Here is a 24,450-nt window from a genome sequence, read left to right on the forward strand (position 1 = left end):
GCGGTAATCTTGCAAGGAAACAGGAGGAAGGCTTTGTTGGGAGGCCTTCCCCTGTCAGGCTGGGCAAATCGTTTCCCAGGTCTCATTTTATTTCAGCATGAATATATTGCACACCTGTTGGGGACCTGGCCTTTTGCTCTCCACTCTGATGAAAGTTTTTAAGTAGTAGATATTCTCTCTCCACTCAGGAGATTGCAGTCTGCTTGGAAAAGCCAGCATATATACCTGGAATTATTAGAAGTCACAAGACCGTATCAGATCAGTGGAAGATTGTATAAAATCAGTTGGGAGTAAAGAGGCACCTAGAGAATGGACGGATGGATGGATGGGTGGATGGATGGATGGATGGATATGTGGATGGATGGATGGATAGGTGGATGGATGGATGGATAGGTGGTTGGGTGGGTACATGGATGGATGGGTAGATGGATGGACAACTGAATATTCTCTGGACCGAGAATTGCTTTAAGTTAATCAGATACGTGAGAAAATTTTAGTGCTTCAAGGTGCCAGTCTTTCAACACTCCAAGTAACACAATGATTTAGCCCAATTTAAAATAGTCAATATTACTTTAAGGAATGACACTGATGAGTGTGAGATGTGAGAATTTTTGGAAGGTTGCAGGTATTGACATGTTTTTTGGTCCCCAAATGACACCTACTTTGCCTGCAGAAAATGCTAGTCCTGGCAGGAAGTCCCAGCAGCGCCACACCACTTAGGAATGAAAATAAGCGGCAAACAGGAAACCACGTTTATTTTTTACTGCAAGTCAGCCAAACTCCCACACCTGTGCTTTGCATTTCCTCTGTTGGGTGTCATAAAGTGCAGCAAGAAAATGACACTTGCCTGCTGCCTTTCTCCCGAGAAGCTGTCTTACCATCACCCGGCTGGGTTCAGAGAGTGTGAGAGAATGCAGGGGAGCACAGCTGGGGACAGTACAGGGAAAAGTGCTCCATCCTCCAGCCAGGATTCCTCAAGAGAGTCATTTTGCAACTCTCCCTCCCAGGGAAGCATGTAGCTCCTTAGCAATGGCTGTGCTTCTGAGTACAAGGTAGCATTTGATAAACCGGCCCCTCCCACTGACAACATGAAAATTATTCTGTAATGAAATGATTTGGAAGAAAACAATCGACCCTGACAGCCATGGGCTGTGCTCCATGTTTCTTGCTTACCGGGACAGGGAAAATTTGCCTTCGAACGATTATCTTGCCCACGATTTCTTCAGTCAATGGACTTTATCCCAGGGAGGCTCTTCCTGAGAGCGATTGAAACGTGAATACCTGTTCTAAGTTAGACCGCTCTTTCAACTCCATTTAAGTGACTGTTATCATGCCTCGTCTTCCATAATGATGCACCTTGGGGGGCCAAAATGTCTCTGAGGTGCAGGCCTTTAATGAGGATCTTCATCCAAGAGATATAATTCGACCCGTCGGCTGTGCAGCCGTCACCAGCTCAGCTGGGCCCTGTCCCCGCTTGCACTGAACTTCTCTTGCCCTCTTAAGAGGACTTCTGCTTGGCTCTCTCCTGTTTTCTCACGGCCTAGGCACCTGAGGTGTCTCTCTGCTTGGACCTGCCTGTGCGGTCTTCATATAGCAATAGCATCATATCTGAACACTAACAGACAGATTGGAGAAATATCCTTCTTCATATTCACAGGAGTAAAAAAATCATCGGGTTGTTCAGCTGAGAGCAAAGTTGCTTTCTTTTTTTAATTTTAATTTTTTTATTGAAGTAGAGCTGATTTACAATGTTGTATACGTTTCTGGTGTGCAGCAACGTGTTCAGTTATACATATACATACACATATGTATATTCCTTTTCCTTAAGGTTTATTACAGGATATTGAATATAGTTCCCTGTGCTACACAGCAGGACCTTGTTGTTTTTCTATTTTATATATAGTAGTTTGGATCTGCTAATCCCAAACTCCTAATTTATCCCTCCCGCCTCTTCCCCTTTGGTAACCGTAAGTTTGTTCTCTATGTCTGTGAGTCTTTTTCTGCTTCATCAATAAGTTCATTTGTATCATTTTTTTTAGATTCCACACGGAATCTATCACATGGTAAATGGATATCATATGATATCTGTCTTTCTCTGTCTGACTTACTGCACTTAGTATGATAATTTCTAGGTCCATCCATGTTGCTGCAAATAGCATTATTTCATTTTTTTATGGCTGAGTAGTATTCCATTGTATATATGTACCACATCTTCTTTATCATTCATCTGTCGATAGACATTTAGGTGGCTTCCATGTCTTGGCTATTGTGAAATAGTACTGCTATGAACATAGGGGTGCATATATCTTTTCGAATTAGAGTTTTGTCCGGGTATATGCCCAAGAGTGGGATTGCTGGATCATATGGTAGCTCTATGTCTAGTTTTTCAAGGAACCCGTATACTGTCCTCCATAGTGGCTGCACCAACTTACATTCCCCCCACCGTGTAGGAGGGTTCCCTTTTCTCAGCACCCTCTCCAGAATTTGTTATTTGTAGACTTTTTAATGATGGCCATTCTGACTGGTGTGAGATGGTACGTCATTATAGTTCCAATTTGCATTTCTCTAATAATTAATGACGTTGAGCATCTTTTCCTATGCCTATTGGCCATCTGTGTGTCTTCTTTGGATACATGTCTATTTAGGTCTTCTGCCCTTAGAACAGAGTTGCTTGCAAATGTAGTTGCTCTCTACCTCACACCCATTAGGATGGCTACCACTTAAAAAAAAAACAAAAAAAACAAGATAACAAATGTTAGCAAAGATGTGGAGAAACTGGAACCTTTGTGCACTTTTAGTGGGAAGGTAAAATGGTACAGCGACTGTGAAAAATGGTATGGCAGTTCCTCAAAAAATTAAAAATTGAATTACCATATCATTCAGCAATTCCACTTCTGGCTATATACCCCCAAAGAATTGAAATCAGGGTCTTAGATATTTGTACACCCATTTTCATAGTAGTATTATTCACCATAGCTAAAATGGGGAAGTGACCAAGTGTCCATCAGTGGATGGATGGATAAGCAAAATGTAGTCTATACATACAGTGGAATATTATTTAGTCTTAAAAAAGAAAGAAATTCTGACATATGCTATAACATGGACGAACCTTGAGGAAATTATGTTAATGAAATAAGCCAGTCAAAAAAAGACAAATATTATATGATTTCACTTATATGAGGTACCCAGATTAGTAAAAATCAGAGAGACAGAAAGTAACTGGTGGTAGCCAGGGGCTGGCGGGAGGAGGAATGGGGAGTCAGTGTTTAATGGCTTTAGGGTTTCAGCTTTTCAAGACGGAGATAATTCCGGAGACAGATGGTAGCGATGGTTACACAACAGGGTAAATGTATTTAATACTACTGAGCTGTATGCTTAAAATGGTTAATGCAGTAGATGTTGTGTGTATTTTATCACACTTAAAATTTTTTTAAATTCTTTATACAATGTGTGCCTGAGTTTTTGCACATATTGAAGAATCTAGACCATTCTGACTTTTTCCCAGGTACAAAAGAGTCTGAAAACTCTTCTAAGAGTTTCAGGAAAGCAAACTGCCATTGCTTTCAGTGTAGGAAGGATCTTGTCCTGAACTTAAGCTGTGTTTCCCTGAGGACTCAGGTATGAGCAGGAATCACTAGAGGCCTCTAAGGTTGATCAAATAATGATGCAACCCCTCGTGGACTTAGGACTGAGTCCCGGGAAGAAAGGGGCTACAAGTAAAATGATGGAAATATTATGGGATCGTGGGGGCCATGACAGTGATGGCCTGGAACCGAGACACGGTAACACAAAATGGGAAGAGACGGGGCATCCCAAGCAACTCTGGCACCCCACAGCCACCAGCCAATTAGCAGCGCCCAAGGCTCCAGCGCTGACAGAATGAGCCCCCAGAACCCACAGCTAATTGGGAAGCAGGAAGAGGCACCGGCAACTCTGGACCAAAGTCAGTGCCCTCGGTGGAGATGCCAGTATTTTTAATCATGGTGCCCTCCCACGGCAGTGCTGTGGCCAAGTCCTTGGGTGTAGCTCCACGGGCAGAAAATATCCTCAAAGGAGCCAAGGCGGAAGGAAAGGAACATGGCAGAGGCCAGATGAAGCACAAAGATTTACTTATGAGCACATATGAGGACACCCAGGAATAACGGGTGGGGATACAGAAGGGAGCCCTTCATCCTTCAACGGTGAGCAAGGCACATCCAAAGTCAGGACCCATTATTACTATTATTAATGTGAGCCCGTTCTGCCCCCTAGGCAGGCTGGAGATGCCATGAGTTGCATTAAGATTCTTAAATATATTTGTTAAGTGAAAAGTTCTCACCAGGCTATGTGTATAGACGGGCATGTGGGCATTTGGAGTATGAACAACCTGTCCTAGGATAGGAGCCCTAGGACACAGCGCCGAGGAGGAGATACCTGTGACTAAGGCTCGCCGCTGAGTGCTCTTAGGAGCCGTACTTGTGAAGGAGTGAGGGACGTGGGACGGGGAGAGGGAGGCTTGAGCTCTGAGGCAGTTGCCAACTGCAGCCTCAGTCCCCACCCCACGGGGAGTCCTGAAACACAGATGGTCCTTCTTTCTAGAAAGCTGAATCTTTGGATTTCTGCATCAACCAGCCACTGGACGGGGTTACCCCGTGGGAGGACGTGCTTTGACTAAGGATGCTCTGTTCAGTGAAGGGGGCGCTGGGGGCTCAGCACGATCCAGGCAACGCTCGGGACAGCTATAGGAACAGCCTCTGGTCCTGAAGTGGGATCTCAGTGGCGTATTTCATCATCCACTACACTCGATTTCACGTAACTTCTTTTTACTGCCGTGCACCCCTAATCCTGAGTTATTCTGAGAAGTAGAACACAAAGACCCAGCTGAGCCTTCCAGGCTCCCTCCCCCAAACTCACTTGAACTAGAAGAGGGAAATAACGGGGTAGAGGAGGGGATATTAAGCAGAGACCTAACTTTTTGAGATTAGACTTTGGGAAGGAAAGGAACCAGCACCAATAACCCTTAGAGACCATCACGGCATCTGCCTTTGGTGCCATCTGACCTTCCTTTCTTCATCCTGCCCCTCATCTTCCTCTTCTTCCCTTCTCATTAATGATTGAAGTCCTTCTCTTGTACGGAAGGGCAAGACCCCAGTCTTCATGGAACTTCCCGTCTAGTTGGAGACACGGGTAAATAATTACAGTAGGGTAATGAGAGGTTACGACTCTTGCAGCACAGAAGGGTGCAGGGGGGCGGAATCCAGCACCAACATCAGGCAAGCCAGGAGCTGGGAGGAGGTCAGGAAATGCGGGGTGAGCGTGCAGACGGGGAGAGCTGGAGGGCTACTCACAAGCAGAAAGGACAGAGGTGCAGAGACGTCAGCTCACACCATTCATGAGCCCTCTACCTGAAAAGTAGTGGGATGCTGTGGGCTGTCGTATGATGAAACAACATGATAAACATGTTTTAGTTGTCATGGTTTCTGTTGTTGTTTATTACATCATTCGGAATTCCATCTAACAGCCTCCCCACCCCAGCCCTGCCTCTCAACTTCAATGTTTTCTTTTTTCTCAATCGAAACTCCCATTCCAGGAGTGTTGCTGCCTGTAACTAGGCGTGGAGTTGACGGCCAGGTTACAGCAATCAATACGAAGGTGTACCAGTGTTCACAGCAAGCAGCATTGTTTACAGTAGCCAGGACATGGAGGCAACCTAAGTGTCCATCGACAGAGGAATGGATAGAGAAGACGTGGTGTATATATACGATGGAATACTACTCAGCCATAAGAAGGCATGAAATAATGCCATTTGCAGGAACATGGATACACCTAGAGAAAACCATACTAAGTGAGGCAAGTCAGAAAGAGAAGGACAAATACCATACGATATCACTTATTTGTGGAATCTAAAAAAAATGATACAAATGAACTTATTTATAAAACAGAAACAGACTCACAGACGTGGAAAACAAACTTACCGTTACTGAAGGGGAAAGGTGGGGGGAGGGATAAATTAGGAGGAGGTTGGTATTAACAAATACACACTACTAGACATAAAATAGGCAACTAATGGGCTTCCCTGGTGGTGCAGTGGTTAAGAATCTGCCTGCCAATGCAGGGGACACGGGTTCGAGCCCTGGTCCGGGAAGATCCCACATGCCGCGGAGCAACTAAGCCCCTGCGCCACAACGACTGAGCCTGCGCTCTAGAGCCCGCGAGCCACAACTACTGAGCCCGCCTGCCACAACTACTGAAGCCCGCGTGCCTAGAGCCCATGCTCCGCAACAAGAGAAGCCACCGCGATGAGAAGCCCGCGCACCACAACGAAGAGTAGCCCCTGCTCGCCTCAACTAGAGAAAGCCCGCACGCAGCAATGAAAACCCAACAGCCAAAAATAAATTAATTAATTAAAAAAAATAGATGACTAATAAGGACCTGCTGTATAGCACAGGGAACTCTACTCAGTACTCCGCAATGACCTATATGGAAAGGAATCTGAAAAAGAGTGGATATATGTATATATATATATGTATAACTGAATCACTTTGCAGTACAGCGGAAACTAACACAACATTGTAAATCAACTATACTCCAATAAAAATTTTTAAAAAATAAAATAAAATAGGGCTTCCCTGGTGGCGCAGTGGTTGAGAATCTGCCTGCCAATGCAGGGGACACGGGTTCGAGCCCTGGTCTGGGAAGATCCCACATGCCGCAGAGCAACTGGGCCCGTGAGCCACAACTACTGAGCCTGCGCGTCTGGAGCCTGTGCTCCGCAATAAGAGAGGCCGCGACAGTGAGAGGCCCGCGCACCGCGATGAAGAGTGGCCCCCGCTTGCCAGAACTGGAGAAAGCCCTCGCACAGAGATGAAGACCCAACACAGCCAAAAATAAATAAATAAATAAAAATAAAATTAAAAAAAAAAAACAAACGGAGAATTTAGCTCGTGCAAATTGAACCACCAGAGCCTTCAGGAAGGTTTGCCAGCTGTTCTTTGCAGTTTGTCAGAATCATACCACCTCTAACCCCTTCCCTCTGGCCAGTCTTTATCTCTTCCTGTCCCCCCTGAAGTTGCAAACGCCACATCTTCAGAAGCTAAGTAACAGATCGGTCCACTGTGATGACTGAATAAGAAATAAAGCCATTTGCCTTGAAGGGAGGGACATCAGTGTGGAACGGGTTTAGTAACAGTGAAGCCCAAAAGCAGGGATGGGTGAGTGGAAGGCCTATCCTTCCTTCATTTAATCACCTCCCACTCCTACCACTGTCCTGAGATTAAAATACACAAACATTTGTTTAGTCGAGATGGCGTTCACCCAAAAACAGAATCTCTCACCTCTTGGTCCCCTAGATGCTGACCTCAGATCCAAACCAAAGGAAATGCAGGATGAGAAGACAAAGACAAGGCAGAGTTTGGACCTTAATGGCCGTTTCCTCACGCCAGATGGGTCTGTCCTTAATTTCACTGTCCTACTAATTGGTAGGTCTCTGCTGTTATGGACTCGCTGGCATTCGGGCCTGGTCTGGTCTTGATTTAAGAGAAGGAAATAAGTCACAAATCTTTGTGGACAAAGATAATTGCCATGGGCCATGCATTTCCCAACCAGAGTCTTTTCCTCATTGCCACCGGATTCACGAGGACTCCATCTCGCCAGCCTCGGCCACAGTTATTCCCCCAGAGTGGGCGTCGGGGTCCCTGCCCTCTTGGCTTTTAATGTGGCCATCTGCTAGTCTTTGAATTTCTCCTCTTCCACCCCCTGCTACCCATCTCCCGAGGCTTAAGAGAAGTTTCCTTGAGAGCAACAACTCTCAGTTGTCCAGAGAAAGGCTTTTGTACTTGTCCATTTGCAGTCTAACTGTTCAATTCATAAATTGATGAATGAAATGGTCTATTATCTCTACGTCTACGTATGTTGTGATCTGGCCTAAGGGTCATGCATAACTTGTAAGCTCTTTAGGGAGATCATGGCAGCTGCTAAAGAAGTTTAGGGTGGGGAAGGTTTAGCTATTCTCTTATAACCTTCCTGCCAGGGCGTAAGGAAAGAAAATCTCAGACCAAAGTCTTCCAACCACATGGACATTTACTCAACAAACGTTCCTTGGCAAGCAGACACAAAACAGTTCACGCAATCAGTTCTGCAGACTCAAATGAAGTCCCAACTCTCTGTCTCTTGGGAGCTTTGAACAGTTCCTTTATTAGAAAGGTTTGGTCAAGACAGACACAACAACTCCAGAAGCAGGATTCAATTCTCTCAGTTGGATTCAGGCCACTGGAAATGTTCCAGGGTCACAAGCTAAACATAAGACTACTCACTCTAAGAGTACCGGCTACAGCCTTGCAAGATTTTCATACCCTGGGGTTGGAAGGTACGGGTGTCTCCAAAACACTTTAGCCAACACCCAAAAACTGAATGCTTTCTTTTCTCCGATGAGAGCTGATTTCTAACAGTCATCGTGCTAGCTAACAAGGTACTATTTTCACCAATAAAAGTTAATTCTAATATCACTCTGTTTCCCAGCAATGTCTGCTGCTTCCAGCCACCAGCCTGTAGTATTGGCTACAGTGGGCCCAGGAAAATAATACAGCATCAAAGGGGAGACACTGAGCTGTTGGCTGGCTTCATGGATCTAGAGCTCAGAAGACCAGTACATGGGCTGCAAGTTGACAACAAATGGGTCACGAGAGGAGAAGGATGCAGCTGCCTGAGGAAAGCAGGCAGAGCGAGAAGAGAGAGTGCAGGACAGAATGATGAAGAAGACCAATCCTCCGGGTCAGAGGAAGAGCGGTCTGCAAAGCACAAGGACTTTGGAAAAGTAACGAGAGAGGAATGCACGGTCTTCGGCGTGTTAGGCAAAGCTCCAGGAAAGAGTCGACTTTTGGAGAACTTGCGAGGTGGCAATGAGAAATTGGATGAGGATGGATTTTCGACACTGGTGAAATCAGGGTAGGAGCTGTACTGGGAAGATCCAAAAAACGAATTAAGAGAATAAGATCAGGGCCTGGGTGTGATGGGGGGAGAACAGCAAGATAACACAGAGGATGCAGAGAGTGCAGGGGCAACGAAGCTGCAAGCGACACACGGAGAAGACCGGCTGACAATCGAACAGCAGAGAAGCACGCTCTCAGGATGTGTGCGATCACAGCAAGCCTACATCGAGGTACATGCTCATGAAGAACCAATCAGAGCGAGCCTGGGGCCTCCAGAGTAGTCATTCTTTTTTGCCGGTGTAGACCTTAAACTCAAGGGGGTGAATGATGCCCTAGAGTTAAAACTATGTACAGACTTGCAGGAAAGGCCCCTAACTCGGATTTCCCCTCACTTCTTTTCAAACCAGAATTCCTTGGACTTGACTGAATCTAATTCACCAGTCATTTGTATTAACAAGCCCACGCAGATCTGGGAGTTTTGCTTTATTCTGTGACAGCGTATAAAATGCTAATGAACACAGTCTCCTAGCTACTTTTGAAAAAAAAATAGAAAAGAAAAAATTATGTTGCAAACAATCCTCCTTGAATTTTGACGCTGCTTCTACAACTTTCCCTCTGGTAGCCAAAAGTAACTGCACTCAGTTGGGGCAAAGAAATCTTTGTTTTCTCATTATAGAACAGATGTTTTACAGAAGCCATTACCCCTATGCCACCCGTAAAAAATAATCTAACAAATTGATCTTTGATTTAGAAAATAGCTATGTGATTCTGCCAGCAAAAAAAAAAAAAAAAATCTTATTAGGAAAAAAAATGAGTTGTCATTTATATGGACCAGATGTATTTCAGAGCAGCTTTCCTTGATTTCCCAGGATTCTGAGAGTCCAGGAATTAGGGACAAGTGCCTGTCACTGCTGGTTCCGTGGAAGTAGGTAAGGGGGGTGGAGGTTAGGGGGAGGGGGTACAACACACTTTATTTTGGCAGAACAGGTATTTCATGAACATGCTTCTGTTGGCTCTCAGGACCGAGGTCAATCTCAAGTAATATCTGTTCTGTAAAAATAACTTTCAACAGGATCATTGTGACCCATCATTCACTTAATATTCAACTTTACGGAGCATCTACAGTCTCAGGCAGGTACCACTGCCCTGCTCAAGAACTTTCAGTGGTCCCCCTATTGCCTACTAAACTAGGCATTAGCGCTTCTCCTGGAAGCTGGAGACCCGCCGTGCATGCTCCTAAAATCCTTCTCCAGCCCCAGTTTCCTCTCCTCTGTGCTCCCACCAAGCTAGACCACTCACGTTTTCACCATCCCTCTCAGCTTTCCCACCCATCCCAGCTGGACCTTCCTAGCTGGAGGTGGGTCCCATTGTATGCAATGAATGTGTTTCTTCGATTCACACATCTTAGGACCAATTAACCTGAAGCAACATATATAAAGTTTGGAGTATATATTCTCTGACCAGCCAAAGCTACAAGCAAATTTGTTCTTACAGATGTGTAGCCGTCAGTTTTTCCAATTTCCAAATCTATAAACTATTTTAGGACTTCTGTTAGCCACAAATATATTTTAGAAAGCATCCATTTGAAACTGTATATTTCTAATATTACCCTTTTCCTTTAAACATTTGTGTAAATTACCATGTATGTTGTCCAGTAACCTCCTTTCTTTGCTTAATTGTTTCCTTACTCACAAATACAGAGCCACCTTTTCATTGTTAACAGTTGTTTAGCATTTCAGTGAATGAATACACCACAATTTATTTAACTTTTTTTTTTTTTTGCAGTCTTGCCAAATCATTTCTTCAGGTGTAGCCTGGAAATGTAACTATGTGTAATCTGGGAGGGAATTGTGGGCCAAATTTTATTACCAGATTTCCATTCATCCATTCTTTCAACAAACATTTACTGAGCAAGGACTATGAATAAAACCTTGTTTAAGTACTGGAGACACAGTGGTGAAGATGGCGGGCACTGACTTTGGAGACAGTGGTGAAGATGGCGGGCACTGACTTTGGAGACACAGTGGAGAAGATGGCGGGCACTGACTTTGGAGACACAGTGGAGAAGATGGCGGGCACTGACTTTGGAGACAGTGGTGACGATGGCGGGCACTGACTTTGGAGACACAGCGGTGAAGATGGCGGGCACTGACTTTGGAGACACAGCGGTGAAGATGGCGGGCACTGACTTTGGAGACACAGCGGTGAAGATGGCGGGCACTGACTTTGGAGACAGTGGTGAAGATGGCGGGCACTGACTTTGGAGACAGTGGTGAAGATGGCGGGCACTGACTTTGGAGACACAGCGGTGAAGATGGCGGGCACTGACTTTGGAGACACAGCGGTGAAGATGGCGGGCACTGACTTTGGAGACACAGCGGTGAAGATGGCGGGCACTGACTTTGGAGACACAGCGGTGAAGATGGCGGGCACTGACTTTGGAGACACAGCGGTGAAGATGGCGGGCACTGACTTTGGAGACACAGCGGTGAAGATGGCGGGCACTGACTTTGGAGACACAGCGGTGAAGATGGCGGGCACTGACTTTGGAGACACAGCGGTGAAGATGGCGGGCACTGACTTTGGAGACACAGCGGTGAAGATGGCGGGCACTGACTTTGGAGACACAGCGGTGAAGATGGCGGGCACTGCCTTTGGAGACACAGCGGTGAAGATGGCGGGCACTGACTTTGGAGACACAGCGGTGAAGATGGCGGGCACTGACTTTGGAGACACAGCGGTGAAGATGGCGGGCACTGACTTTGGAGACACAGCGGTGAAGATGGCGGGCACTGACTTTGGAGACACAGCGGTGAAGATGGCGGGCACTGACTTTGGAGACACAGCGGTGAAGATGGCGGGCACTGACTTTGGAGACACAGCGGTGAAGATGGCGGGCACTGACTTTGGAGATACAGTGGTGAAGATGGCGGGCACTGCCTTTGGAGACACAGCGGTGAAGATGGCGGGCACTGACTTTGGAGGCACAGCGGTGAAGATGGCGGGCACTGACTTTGGAGGCACAGCGGTGAAGATGGCGGGCACTGACTTTGGAGACACAGCGGTGAAGATGGCGGGCACTGACTTTGGAGACACAGTGGTGACGATGGCGGGCACTGACTTTGGAGACACAGTGGTGACGATGGCGGGCACTGACTTTGGAGACACAGCGGTGAAGATGGCGGGCACTGACTTTGGAGACACAGCGGTGAAGATGGCGGGCACTGACTTTGGAGACACAGTGGTGAAGATGGCGGGCACTGACTTTGGAGACACAGCGGTGAAGATGGCGGGCACTGACTTTTCCTTCATGGAGCACCCATTTCAGTAGGAAAAGACATAAATGTATAGACAAGTAAATATACAAATAAGCAAGGTAATTTTAGATGGGATTCAGTGCTTTGGAGGAAATAAATGGGGTTTTGTGATAAAGAGCAACTGGTAGGTGGGGGAAGAGGGATGTGTCCTTCAGGGTCAGTCAGAGAAGAGGACCAGTACAGATATATATTACGAGGTTTATTGCAAGAAACCGGCTTACACAATGGTGGGCCCTGGCTACGCAAGTCCAAAATCCATAGGGCAGCCTGTTGGGAAGAGCAGGCTGGCACTCTGGACATGGACTTAAAGGGCTAAGCACAGGTGAGATTTCTTTTTGTTTATGGAAGCCTCAGCCCTGCTTTTGAGGCCTTTCAACTGGTTGAATCAGGTTCCCCCAGATTATCTAGGAAAATCTCCCTGTGTTCACATCAACTGATTATGGACTTCAATCACATCCACAAAATACTTTCACAGCAGTGCCCAGATTTGTGTTCGGCTCTAGAACTAAAGACTGTAGCCTAGCTAAACTGACACATCAAAAAACCATCGCAGTGTCCTGGATGGGATGGTCCCAAAGAGTGACATTTGGACAAAAACTTGTGGAAAGAGAGAAACCGAGCAGGAGAAACAATTACCTAGGCCCTAACACTGGAAAGATCGCAGTGGGTTTAAAGTACTGCCGGGAGGCCAATGTGCCTGGACTGTTATAAGCCAGGAGGAAGAAAGAACAAAATTAAATGGAGGCTACCCAATTACGTGGGCCTTTCAGGTCACAGAAAAATGTGTGCATTTTATTCTAACTCAAATAGGAAGTCATAAAAAGTTTTAACCAGCAGAGTGATCCAAATTCACACCATTTTAAAGAGATTACAAGGGAATACCCTGACGGTCCAGTAGTTAGGACTCTGAGCTTTCACTGTTGAAGGCCTGGGTTCGATCCCTGGTCGGGGAACTAAGATCCCACAAGCCACGAGGCACGGCCCAAAAGAAAAAAAAAAAGAAAGAAAGAAAGAAATGTGAAGCCGTTTTAAAAAATAAACTAAAAACTACAAAATCAATAAAAATAAAAAGATAACCAGTCGCTGTGTAGGGAGATCAGTTAGAAGGGGATGCAGGTGAGAGTGGATTGTGGTACCACTGGGCTACTGGAGGTGAGATGCAGGGAAGCACAGAGGTTTGGGAAATATTTTGGAGGAACCCCAAGACAGACACTGCTACTTAGCTATCAGGATCCACACTCCCCTTTTCACTTACAAGTCTCACTTTTGTTCGAGGCAGGAATATTGGAATGCTTATTATCCTCAGCTATGTCTACTGCTGGAGTTGCCCAGGGACCTGTAAAGGATTCTAGGAGAGCTTTTCTTAAGGACAGACTCAACTGGCTTGATTTTTGCCCTTCCGCCTTCTTCCTGCCTAAATAAGAATGCAATTTTAGGTATAGATGCTATCTTGAAACAATGAAGGCAAAAGCCACACTCTTGGGGGTGTTCATCTGTGCGTATACCTGTACGGAGACAAGGGGCTTATTTGCATATACATAGCATTAAGAAATGGAACCCTTTATAAATGAACTAATTTGTTGAGTCTGGACTTGAGTTATCAGAGGTAAAAGTTCTCAGAAGTCTCTTCTCTTGTCTTGACAAACAGAGCGCCCGTTTGTCTTTTCCTAGCAAGACACAATTAGGCCTTGATGTAGAGATGGCAGGTTGAAATATTATGATTTCATCCATCATATTCATAATTGATGCATTTGCATCTCTAAGGAACCAGATCAGAATAAACAAACTCCTGGCATTTTCTCAAATTTTGGTCTCTGTCATTTATCTCTTAATAATTTCCAGAAGAGGCGGTGGAAAAAGAAGCAATGGTTCAGCTGGGGTCAGCTTCCAAGCAACTGACTGATGTTAGCATTGGAATCTTTCTTCAGTGACGTCTTCAGAAGAGAGAGGAGTGTGAAGGCATAATGCGTAATCCCCACGTATCCTGAAAGGATGCAAGACACTCAACAGAGATGCTTACAATCTAGTGCTTTTGGATTTCTTTCTCTTTTTGGCTTTGCTGGTTACTTTTGTTAGGAAGATACCTCCATCTTGTTCCACTGAAGTAAATGTCAAAGTGGCCTTTGGAATAATAGGACCCAAGAGTTTATTTGTAGCATCTCTTGTTAGGAAACTAGAAGAGTGACCCTAGAGAATCATTTGCTGCATCAGATGTTTTGTTCTCACAGCTCTGGTTTCCCAATTGTCATCTTATTTACAAACGAGAGATTAGGCTGCAGAAAGAGCAAAGGCCTAGCTTTGTAAAGGTGCAGATTCTAGGGCTAAACCTCAAACCAATAAACTTCAGGGGTGGGACCTGGGAACCCGTATGTGATCCTGATAACCTATGACTCTTCCCCACGCCTAAGATTCCAGCATATTGTGATTTCTTCTGGAAGCAAACAAGAACAAGGTTGAAAGAATAATCCAGAGGCAAAGTCTGTTGAAAGTGGCTAAATTCAGAGCTGGGGAATATGCAGGAGAAAAAGCTACCAGGCTCGCCACCATTTATTGGGGAAATCAAGCCTATTCACAAGGTCAAATGTTTCAGGAGTAACACAAAGTACCACACCAACAGAAGAAAGAAAACCAGCCATAAATGCTAAAGGTACGAGTGGTAAAAGAATAATCAGAGGTGGAAGGGGACTGTTTCTTGCAAGAAAATTAGTTTGTTTTGATACTGGGGAAACTGCACATCTGCATAAGAAATACTGATTTGGTGACAGTTATATATTAGAATTAATTATTTTCAGCCCAGAAACAAAAGCATGACTGTGTGGGCATATAGTATAGGATGTAGCATATTCCAAGTGGAGGGGAAAAGAAACACTATTTAATAATTGTGTTGAGATTTTCCATTTTGCAAAAGGAGTTAGATTCCTCCCTCATACACAAAAATGAATTCCAGATGGATTAAATACCCAAAGATAAACCACAAGCTACAAAAGCATTAGAAAAAATAGACAAATTTTTTATAGTTTTAAGGCTAAGAAAGTCTTCCTAAGCAAGACATAAAACTGAGGTCTAATTGAAAAGATCTGACAGATTTGACAACACAAAAATGGAAAATCTGCACTACAAAAGTTACCATAAACAGAGTTAAAATCAAACAAACCAATAACGGGCTGAAAGAAAATATGCTCAGCAAATAAAATATAAAGAAATAATATCCAGAATGTAGAGTTATTGCAAATCAACGAGAAATGGGCAAACAGCACAACAGAAGACCAACAAACAAATGAAACCAGGTGAACGGTAAGAACAGACAACAGGAAAGGAACCGAAATCATGAGCAAACATGAAAAAATGCTAAACCTCATTGAAACTCTAGCGGGATAAAAATTATTACAGCAAATATTTTTATGATATTGATAACATCCACTGTGAGCAAAAAGGCAAGATCAAAGACACTGTCCATACACTGTTGGTATGACTGTAAATGCACAAATATTAATTCATTAATGCCCATATCCCTGGAATCAGAAATTCCATTTCTAAGAGTGTATCCTCAGAAAATACCAGTGCCAGTACTACAAAGATGCATGTAGAAAACAAAAAAGTTCACTTCAAAACAAAAAGATGTGTATATGTCTATATACATATAGACATACACACACACAATGGAATACTACTCAGTCATCAAAAAGGACAAAACTGCTATTTGCAGCAATATGGATGGACTTGGAGGGCATTATGCTAAGTGAAATAAGTTAGACAGAGAAAGACAAATACTGTATGATACCACTTATATGTGGAATCTAATAAACACAACAAACTAGTGAATATAACAAAAAAGAAGCAGACCCACAGATACAGAGAACAAACTGGTGGGTACCAGTGGCGGTGATGGGGGTCGGGGGGAGCTGCAGTACAGGGGTGGGGGAGTGAGAGGTACAGACCACTGGGCGTAAGACAGGCTCAAGGATGTAGTGTACAACACAGGGACCATAGCCAATATTTTGTAATAACTGTAAATGGAGTGTAACCTTTTAAAATTGTACAAAAACTAAAAATTAAAAAATTAAAATTAAAAAATAAGTTAAACATTAGAAATGCCTGCAAATAGAATTCTTGATCAAGGGGTAGGAAGATTTTTAAGTTCTCTATTTTTTTTTTTTTTTGTAAATTTACTTATTTATTTTTGGTTGCATTGGGTCTTCGTTGCTGCACACGGGCTTTCTCTAGTTGGGGTGAGTGAGGGCTACTCTTCGTTGAGGTGCATGAGCTTCTCATTGCGGTGGCTTCTCATGTTGCAGAGCACGGGCTCTAGGCGCACGGGCTCTAGGCGCACGGGCTTCAGTAGTTGTGGTGCACAGGCTTAGTTGCTCCGCGGCATGTGGGATCTTCCCGGACCAGGGCTCGAACCCGTGTCCCCTGCATTGGCAGGCGGATTCTTAACCACTGCGTCACAAGGGGCACCAAGTTCTCTATTTTTAAGAGGCATATTTCAAAATACTCTGTACATTTTCTACACAGGACTCAGGATAAAAATAAGTAAACTACCCTATAATTATTTGTTCAGCAGTATTACAGTTCTGCCGCTGTAAGCTACCCGAGGGCAGAGACCATGCCCAGCCTGTGCCTGATGGTCATTATGGAATGAGCGAAACCTTCCAAGCCTTGATCAAACACCAAATTCTAGTGAAATAAATAACTTCAGCTATTTATGAGAGTGTGAAACTCCTAAAAGGACCCCGCTTTGTGTAACGAAGATGGCATGAAACTAGGAATTGGATGACTTAAGTCAAATCACCTTACACAAGCCATTTCACCTCCCTGATCTCCAATTAACATGTTTGCAAAAGAAGGATAATAACTGTCCCTCTAAAGGATTCCTGTGGGGATTCATGAAATAACCTAGGAGGTCGAGCTCAATGTAGATCTGGAGTTTTATCAAGACTGAGTATTTTGTGCAATAAGATGAAAATTGAAAGATACTTATGACAGGTAATTGCTTCCTTCAGGAAATGGTTTCTTCAGGGAATGGTTTCTTAGAAATAGTGATGATTTACCCCAACCCGGCATCCGTGTATCAGCAGAGCCAAGAGTAAGCAGAATGGACAAGTCATCCTGAGCTCTCAGGAAACAGGGTTATGCTTCAGGAAAAGAAACAAACGCTTGTTGTTTTGTTTCAGTCTCAAACTGGGGTTTTGACATACATCTAATCTTCACATCACTTCCTGAGCTTGTGTGGTGGATGCTTGGAAGAGGATAGGTCCAGTACCCTATGACGTGTCATTGTGTCCCTTTGCAAAGTCGTGAACCCCTGGAATCCATTCTGTACACGGTGACCTCAGCCCCTGGTCACAGATGATTAGTCTAGAAAGGGGTAGCTGCCCAAGCTGGTCCAATCAGAGTATCTCTTCTAGAAACTTGCAAAAGGCCAGCCTCTCTGTTGACCAAAGCTGTTAACTTTAACCCTGAAATGGTATGGCAACCTTTCTCTTTCCAGTTGTTAAAAGTGGGATTTTTGCACTCCACTGACTAACCTCAGAGAATTTATCAGTAGAGGTAAGACTGAAATCACAACCTGTTATGTATTTTTGGCTTTGATCTCTCTGTCTCTCTCCCTCCCTCTCTCCCTCCTTCTCTCTCTCTGGTCAATTTCTTTATCATCATGCACAGGAGCAGGGGGGTAGGGAAATTCACAAAACATTAGTACTTGTCATGTAGTACTCCCCCCCCCCATGGTGCAAGTTTAAAAAACAGTAACAATAGTAGGCTTTCTCATCCACAGCCCCACTCTCCTCCAGCTGTTGAAATTTTATAAGGCGAGCTTGTGGCTGGATGAAACAGCACACAGAAAACAGACAAAGTGCTTCCTAGGTCACAGCTCACTTGGATGCACTGGAGAACGTGGTGTGGCTTTTCCTGTGCACCGAGGCAGGCTTTTTGCGGCCACTAATACATGCAGCAGAAGCCGTGTGTCCCGGAGCGCACCAGTCAATATGAGAAACAACTTTGAAGAAGACCTATGTCACCAATATGGAAAGGCCCCAAACGAGTATTTTAAAATAATGACTTCCACAGCCAAGTTTATACAGATATCCTCCCAAACTCCCCCTCCCCCCATAAGTAGTTTAGAAGCTGGTCTGGAGGGTGGGATGGGAGAATGAAAACATCGGCAAGGGAAACGTAGAAAAGAAAGAAGAAATTCTTGTTCCGGGATTTCCAGTGGCTTTCCTGCTCCTGGTTCCTTTTTTTTTTTGTAAGTTACATGAGATAGATACAGAAGCAGCCTTAAGATAAATTGCTGAAGTTGTCTTGGGTGAGGTTCCAATGTTTGTAACAAAACAAGTCTAAATTTTACTGATAGATGGTACTATCCCCCTCTCTCAGTGAGGAACCTGAGGGTTAATGAAGGCAAGTGAGTTGGCCAAGATCAAACGGTTCTCGCCCCAGGTTTATCTGACTCCCAAGCCCACGGTCTTTCCATTGAGCTGATGAGGACAGGATGTGTCCCAGCCGATAGCAGCCTGAATTATCCGGGTACACTGCCTTGTTGATTTCCTTCTTGGCTCCAAGCAACAAGTTATCTAATGAGACAATCTCATTCATTCCTTGTTCCTATGCTTCCTAGTCTCCTGGTCAGGACTAGAATTCCATTCCCACCCACAGCCCTTGAAACCTCTAGGTCATAGCAGGTCAGGGAGAGAGGAATCTGGGAAGGAAAGCTTTGTGTACCTCTCCTCTCAGACTCGAGGCTGGAAAGGGTGGCTACTGTTTACCCTTGTATTATTTGACTGTGTTCTTAAAAATTAAAAGGCAAGAGGTAAATTGAAGTCCTTCCAAAGGTCAGCTCACTCAATCTTCCCTCCCACCTTGCCTTACACGCAGGTATTTCTGAAGGAAGTGGGCCCTACAGTTGAACAGAATTGATGCCTTTGAATTTTCTTTATTTTGGTAAAAATTAGAGGGACAGAAACATGTATCACCCAGAATCCTACCATCCTAGCAGTTCCAGTGTTAAGGGATTTGGTACATCTTTCCCATCCTTTTTCTTATGCATCTGTTTCAAATAAAGTTGTTGTGAAGGGGTCCGATTTTGTAACATGTTCTTTTTTTAATAAGCATTTTCCCTGTTGCTGCATGTTCTTTACAACCATACATTTAAGGATAGACAAATTTTAAGGATATAGCATAATTAAGATTTTTTACAGGGGTAAATTAAGATAATTTACAGGGGGTTCTCTGCAGGGAACTGAATCACTTTGCTGTCCACCTGAATCATTGTAAAATAAACTTTACTTCAATTTAAAAAAAATTAAAAAGGTAAATAAGCACTAGGAATGTAATGCACAACAGGATGACTATAGCTACCACTGTTGCATGATATATCAGAAAGTTGTTAAGATCCTAAGAGTTCATCACAAGGAGAAAATCTGCTTTCTTTTTTCTTTTCTTCTTTCTTTTCTTTTTATTGTCTCTACATGAGATGATAGATGTTAGCTAAACCTGTGGTGATTTCATATATTTCACCATATATGTAAATCAAACCATCATGCTACACGCCTTAAATTTATCCAGTGATGTATGTCAATTATTTCTCAATAAAACTGGGAAAATATATATACAGTCAGTGAGTTTTGAAAAACACACACATCCGTGTAACCACCACCGCAGTCAAGATGCAGAACTTTGTCTTCATTCCAAAAAGCTCTCCATCTCTACCTTCAGCCCCAGGCAACCACTGAACTGTCACTCTAGACTGATTTTGTCTGCTGTAGAATTTCATAGATACCATTCACTCTATTTCCTTCCACGCATCATAATGTTTTTGAGATACAGCCATGCTGATGCAGGTATAAAGTAGTTTTTGTTTCTTTTTATTGCTTTATATCCACCGAATGGATATATCACAATTTCTTTATCCATTCACTATCTGGTGAACGTCTGGGCTGCTTCCAGGGTTTTTTTTTTTTTTTTTTTTTTTTGGTTATTATAAATAAAACTGCAATAAACATTTCTGTATAATTCTTTTTGTGGATGTATGTTTTCATTTCTTTTACGTACACACCTAGGAGTGAAATTTCTGGATCGTCTGGTAAGTGTATAAACTTTATGAGAAACTGTCAGACTTTTTCCTAAAGTGTTTCTACAACTTTACATTCCCAGCAGTAATGAAGTCGGTTCTCATGTCCCCACATCCTCACGGGCGCTGCCGTTGTCGGCCTTTTTAATTTGAAATGGGTGGAGGCAGGACCAAAATTCCAAACTCTTTCTCTGGAAAGAGGTAAAGTATTATATACTACTGTGCTACACAGCCATGCAACTTGTGCCTTACCAGATGATACTGGTTAATTTCTGTGACGTTTGTTTTGGTGGAGAGCAGGCTAGAAAGAAAGAAGCAAAGGGGGAGGTAAGGGGGGGGGATATTAAAGAAGTGAAGGAGAGTGTGTAGGTGGGAAGCGGGGTTCCATGGAGACACCCCAAAAGGATTAGCTGGGTGACGTAACAGCAGCCAACCTGAGTTAGAACTCAGAGGTTGGCAGATATCTGTCACTCCCAAGCTTAGGTTCCTGGATAGAAGGAGTCCATAAAATTGGAGCCGGAGCCCAGAAATCACACTCGTGGCAGCGGACGGAGACTCCTGCATATGTATGAACTCTCTGACGATAAGACTCAGCTTAGAGCTCTGTGAATTTTATCAGTCCTTGCTCATGGCTTGTGAACACTTGTCTAGAGTTTTGCAACTTGTGAATATCCAGCCTCAATTACTGAAATGAACTGTGTGTTTAGGGTGAAAATACCCTTTCCTTTGCCACCTCCAAAGCATGTGTCTTGCTTTTTGGACATGACCAGTCATGATGTCAACAGGTACAGTCTAACCTAGTCTTCCCACCGCAAGCATCTGTGAATATGTTACAAGAGGCCATGCTTCAAATCTTGTATATAAAAACCAGGGTCTTAGGTTTGCTAAATCAACATGCTCAAAATAAAATATGTTAGAGCCATAATTCCCATGGTGAAAGAAACAATGGCTAGTGTACATCAGAGGTTTTGCCTACTTTCAGACTCATGCACAGTTAAATAAAGGTCTTTGTGCCTCTTGGGTTTTTCCATCTTCATAAACAAGGACCAAACAATGGACCTCCTTGATGATAACTAAAAAGGGGAAATTTTCAGAAAACCAACCCTATTTGTATGATGATTATCATAAATTAACATTTATTCTGTGCTTGCCAAAGGCCAGGCATTCATTGCGCTAAGCTCTTAACATGCATTTGAGTGACTCATTTAAACATTTAAACAGCCCTATCCCATACAGTCGTCCCTTGACATCCCTGGGTGATGGGTCCCAGGAGACCCTGCCGATACCCAAATTTGCGGATGCTCAAGTTCCTCATATAAAATGCTGTCCTAAGCGAGTACAGTCAACCATATCTGCGGGGTTTTGCATCCGAGGATTCAACCCACCGCAGATCGTAATTTCGCGATTGGAAATCCTCCATGGGTTGAATCTACGGATATGAAACCCGCAGATACGGAGGGCAGGTGCTGTACTCCTCTTATCCCCATTTTAAAAACTGGCGAGGTGGAGTAGCTTGCCCAAGGTCAACAATGTGAAAAGTGCCAGAACCAGGAATCGAACATACGCTTTCTCACTCCAAAGCTGATGTCCTTAACTACCACCCAGTTACAGAACACAGTAAAATGAACTTGCCACCAGTACTATCTCAATGAATGGAATTGAGTTAATTAGTTTATCTCACCTTGCTACAAACGCACATAGGTTGGGCCATTGGTATAAGCCACGTTTTCCAAAGCATAACCCAGCAAAGTTTCCAGGAGGGTTCTCTTATTCTCCTTCCTTCTCCAGCTCCGGAGCTCCCACCTCTCCAGACACCACACGTTTTTAGCAGACATCGGGTGAACCTTAAGAAAGAAGGCCAAACATGAAGAGTAGCTTCTAGGAGAATTATAGTATCATTAAAATGCCTACGGGGGGCTTCCCTGGTGGCGCAGTGGTTGAGAATCTGCCTGCCAATGCAGGGGACACGGGTTCGAGCCCTTGTCTGGGAAGATCCCACATGCCGCGGAGCAGCTAAGCCTGTGCGCCACAACTACTGAGCCTGCGTGTCTGGAGCGTGTGCTCCGCAACAAGAGAGGCCGCGACAGTGAGAGGCCCGCGCACCACGATGAAGAGTGGCCCCCGCTCGCTGCAACTAGAGAAAGCTCTCGTGCAGAAACGAAGACCCAACATAGCCAAAAATAAATAAATAAATAAATTAAAAAAAAAAAAAGAGTGAGCAAAACTTATTCTAGAAAAAAAAAATGCCTACAGGGTGGAAAAAATCAAAACACACTTAGATCTACACACATTTCATGGCAGTTCACCTGGGGCATTAGATTTCGTAGCAAGGTAATATATTTCAAACACTGTTAACTTTTGTTCTCTCCTTTTGGGCCCTTCTTCCGTTTTTAACAGCAAAGCTATTTCATGCTTATTGGTTCAGGGGATGATGTAAAGAAAGAAGCAAAGGGAAAAAATAATACTTTCCAGACTGTAATGTTTTAAAAGCCCAGGATGTTAGGGCCTGGAAAGGACTCTCAGCCTAGACAAAATATTTCTTGGAAAACATCCTGAGTAAGAGTAAAGCCAGGTAGGAACCACGCAAAAGGAACAAGGAAGTCCCTACGGGGACATGCTTGGGCCAATGAAGGAAGACCAAGTTGGGTGGCAGTTGTCTCATCCGATGCCCTTGTAACCTCATTAAAGAGTAGATAAGCCCGTGGGACATTTGGTTCCCCCAAATTTAAATACAATCCTAGAGCAGAAAAAGAAAAAAAAAAACAGTTAACCGAGATTAAATGTTTTCCACTCTGGTGAAATAAGGGTTTGAAATAGAAGTTAGATTGAATTTCAGAAATACATTGTAAGTTGTTTTTCTTGTACACTCAGGCTTCTGGGCTAACATTCACACCTATGACAATTTATACAATTGAATGCAAAGCAGGCGAGCATTCCTGGCGGGCTCCTGTCTCAAAGGGTATCTCAGGGAAGGATGGAAAGGAAGACTTTACAGGCCACAAGTTTGGGAAATTTCTGGACAGCAAAAGGGACAGGCCATGCTTTACTGCCAAGTCATCTCGTATTAAAGGACAATTTGTTTCTTTATAGACATCCCAGAGCAGGGACGTCAAACAATTTCGAAACACTTCTTCGTAGGGAAAGGGCCAAAATGTTACATAAAGTTAAACACCAATGTGCAGCCCAAGGCCCAAGACGAATAGTGAACCTCTCCAAATGTACTAGGAACCCTGTTTCCTGGAAGGGGCAGCGTCCACCTTTGTGCTCTGTGGACTTGATGCCACTGTTTGCTTTTCTCTTTGAGAGGAGCTAGACAGGCTACATTTTTAGCCAACAAATAAAGGAAGGGAGAAATCCACAGAAAAACAGGTGCTGTATCTGGTTCCCCTCTGACTGCCAAATATCCTGAGTGTGGATCCAATTTCATGCACACTTTTAACTCAATTGCTGCTTTACAGACAGGACAGGTACAGAAATGACAAGAGAGGTGCTTCCTACAGTCACAAAGGATTCTGGGTCTTTATATGCAAAGTGTGGTCCAAGGATCCACAGGAATAGCATCACCTGGGAGCTTGTTACAAATGGCTCTTGGGCCCCACCCAACACTGGAGCACAGAGGACTTTTAGGGCCGTGAAAATACTCTGTATGACATTATCGTGATAGGTAAACGTCATTATACAATTGTCCAAACCCATAGAATATACAACACCAAGAGTGAACCCAAAGGTAAACGACGGATTTCAGACGATGAGTTAATGTAAGTTCATCCGTTGTAACACACGTCCGGCTCTGGTGAGGGGTGTGGATCATGGGGAGGCTGTGTGGGGGGAGGGGGCAGGGGGAATATGGGACATCTCTGTGCCTTCCTCTCAATTTTGTCTTAAACCTAAACTTCCCTAAAAAATATATAAAGTCTTTTTTAAAAAAATGAGACCCCCAACTGCTCCAGCTCACAGTGGGAGCTGTGTGAAACCCTATCATAAGCACAGAGAGGAGTCCAGGCCTGGAGGGAGTCTGCCTGAGATCGAACCCTGCCCTCTTTATTATCAGCTCTAGAGCCTTAAGCAAAGTGCTCTCTGGGCCTCAGTTTCCTAACCTGTAAAATGGGGACAATGATGATAATAATGGAATTTAGCTTCCAGGATTGTCGAAAGG

At 44.0% G+C, this 24,450-nt stretch overlaps 1 long non-coding RNA gene across 1 annotated transcript in view; it reads right to left on the reverse strand.

Moving 5' to 3' along the window:
• Nucleotides 1-12,082: 12,082 nt before the first annotated feature.
• The window catches only part of LOC103010405 (uncharacterized), a 42,705-nt gene continuing 30,337 nt past the window's right edge, over nt 12,083-24,450 (reverse strand). Inside the window, exons 2-3 of the long non-coding RNA XR_009006320.1 lie at nt 21,976-22,138; nt 12,083-12,212 (exon numbers count right to left, since the gene is read on the reverse strand). This is a non-coding gene — a long non-coding RNA (uncharacterized LOC103010405). The remainder of the gene's footprint in view (nt 12,213-21,975; nt 22,139-24,450) is intronic.

Source organism: Balaenoptera acutorostrata, chromosome 20, assembly GCF_949987535.1.
Source record: "Balaenoptera acutorostrata chromosome 20, mBalAcu1.1, whole genome shotgun sequence".
Lineage (NCBI taxonomy): Eukaryota > Metazoa > Chordata > Mammalia > Artiodactyla > Balaenopteridae > Balaenoptera > Balaenoptera acutorostrata.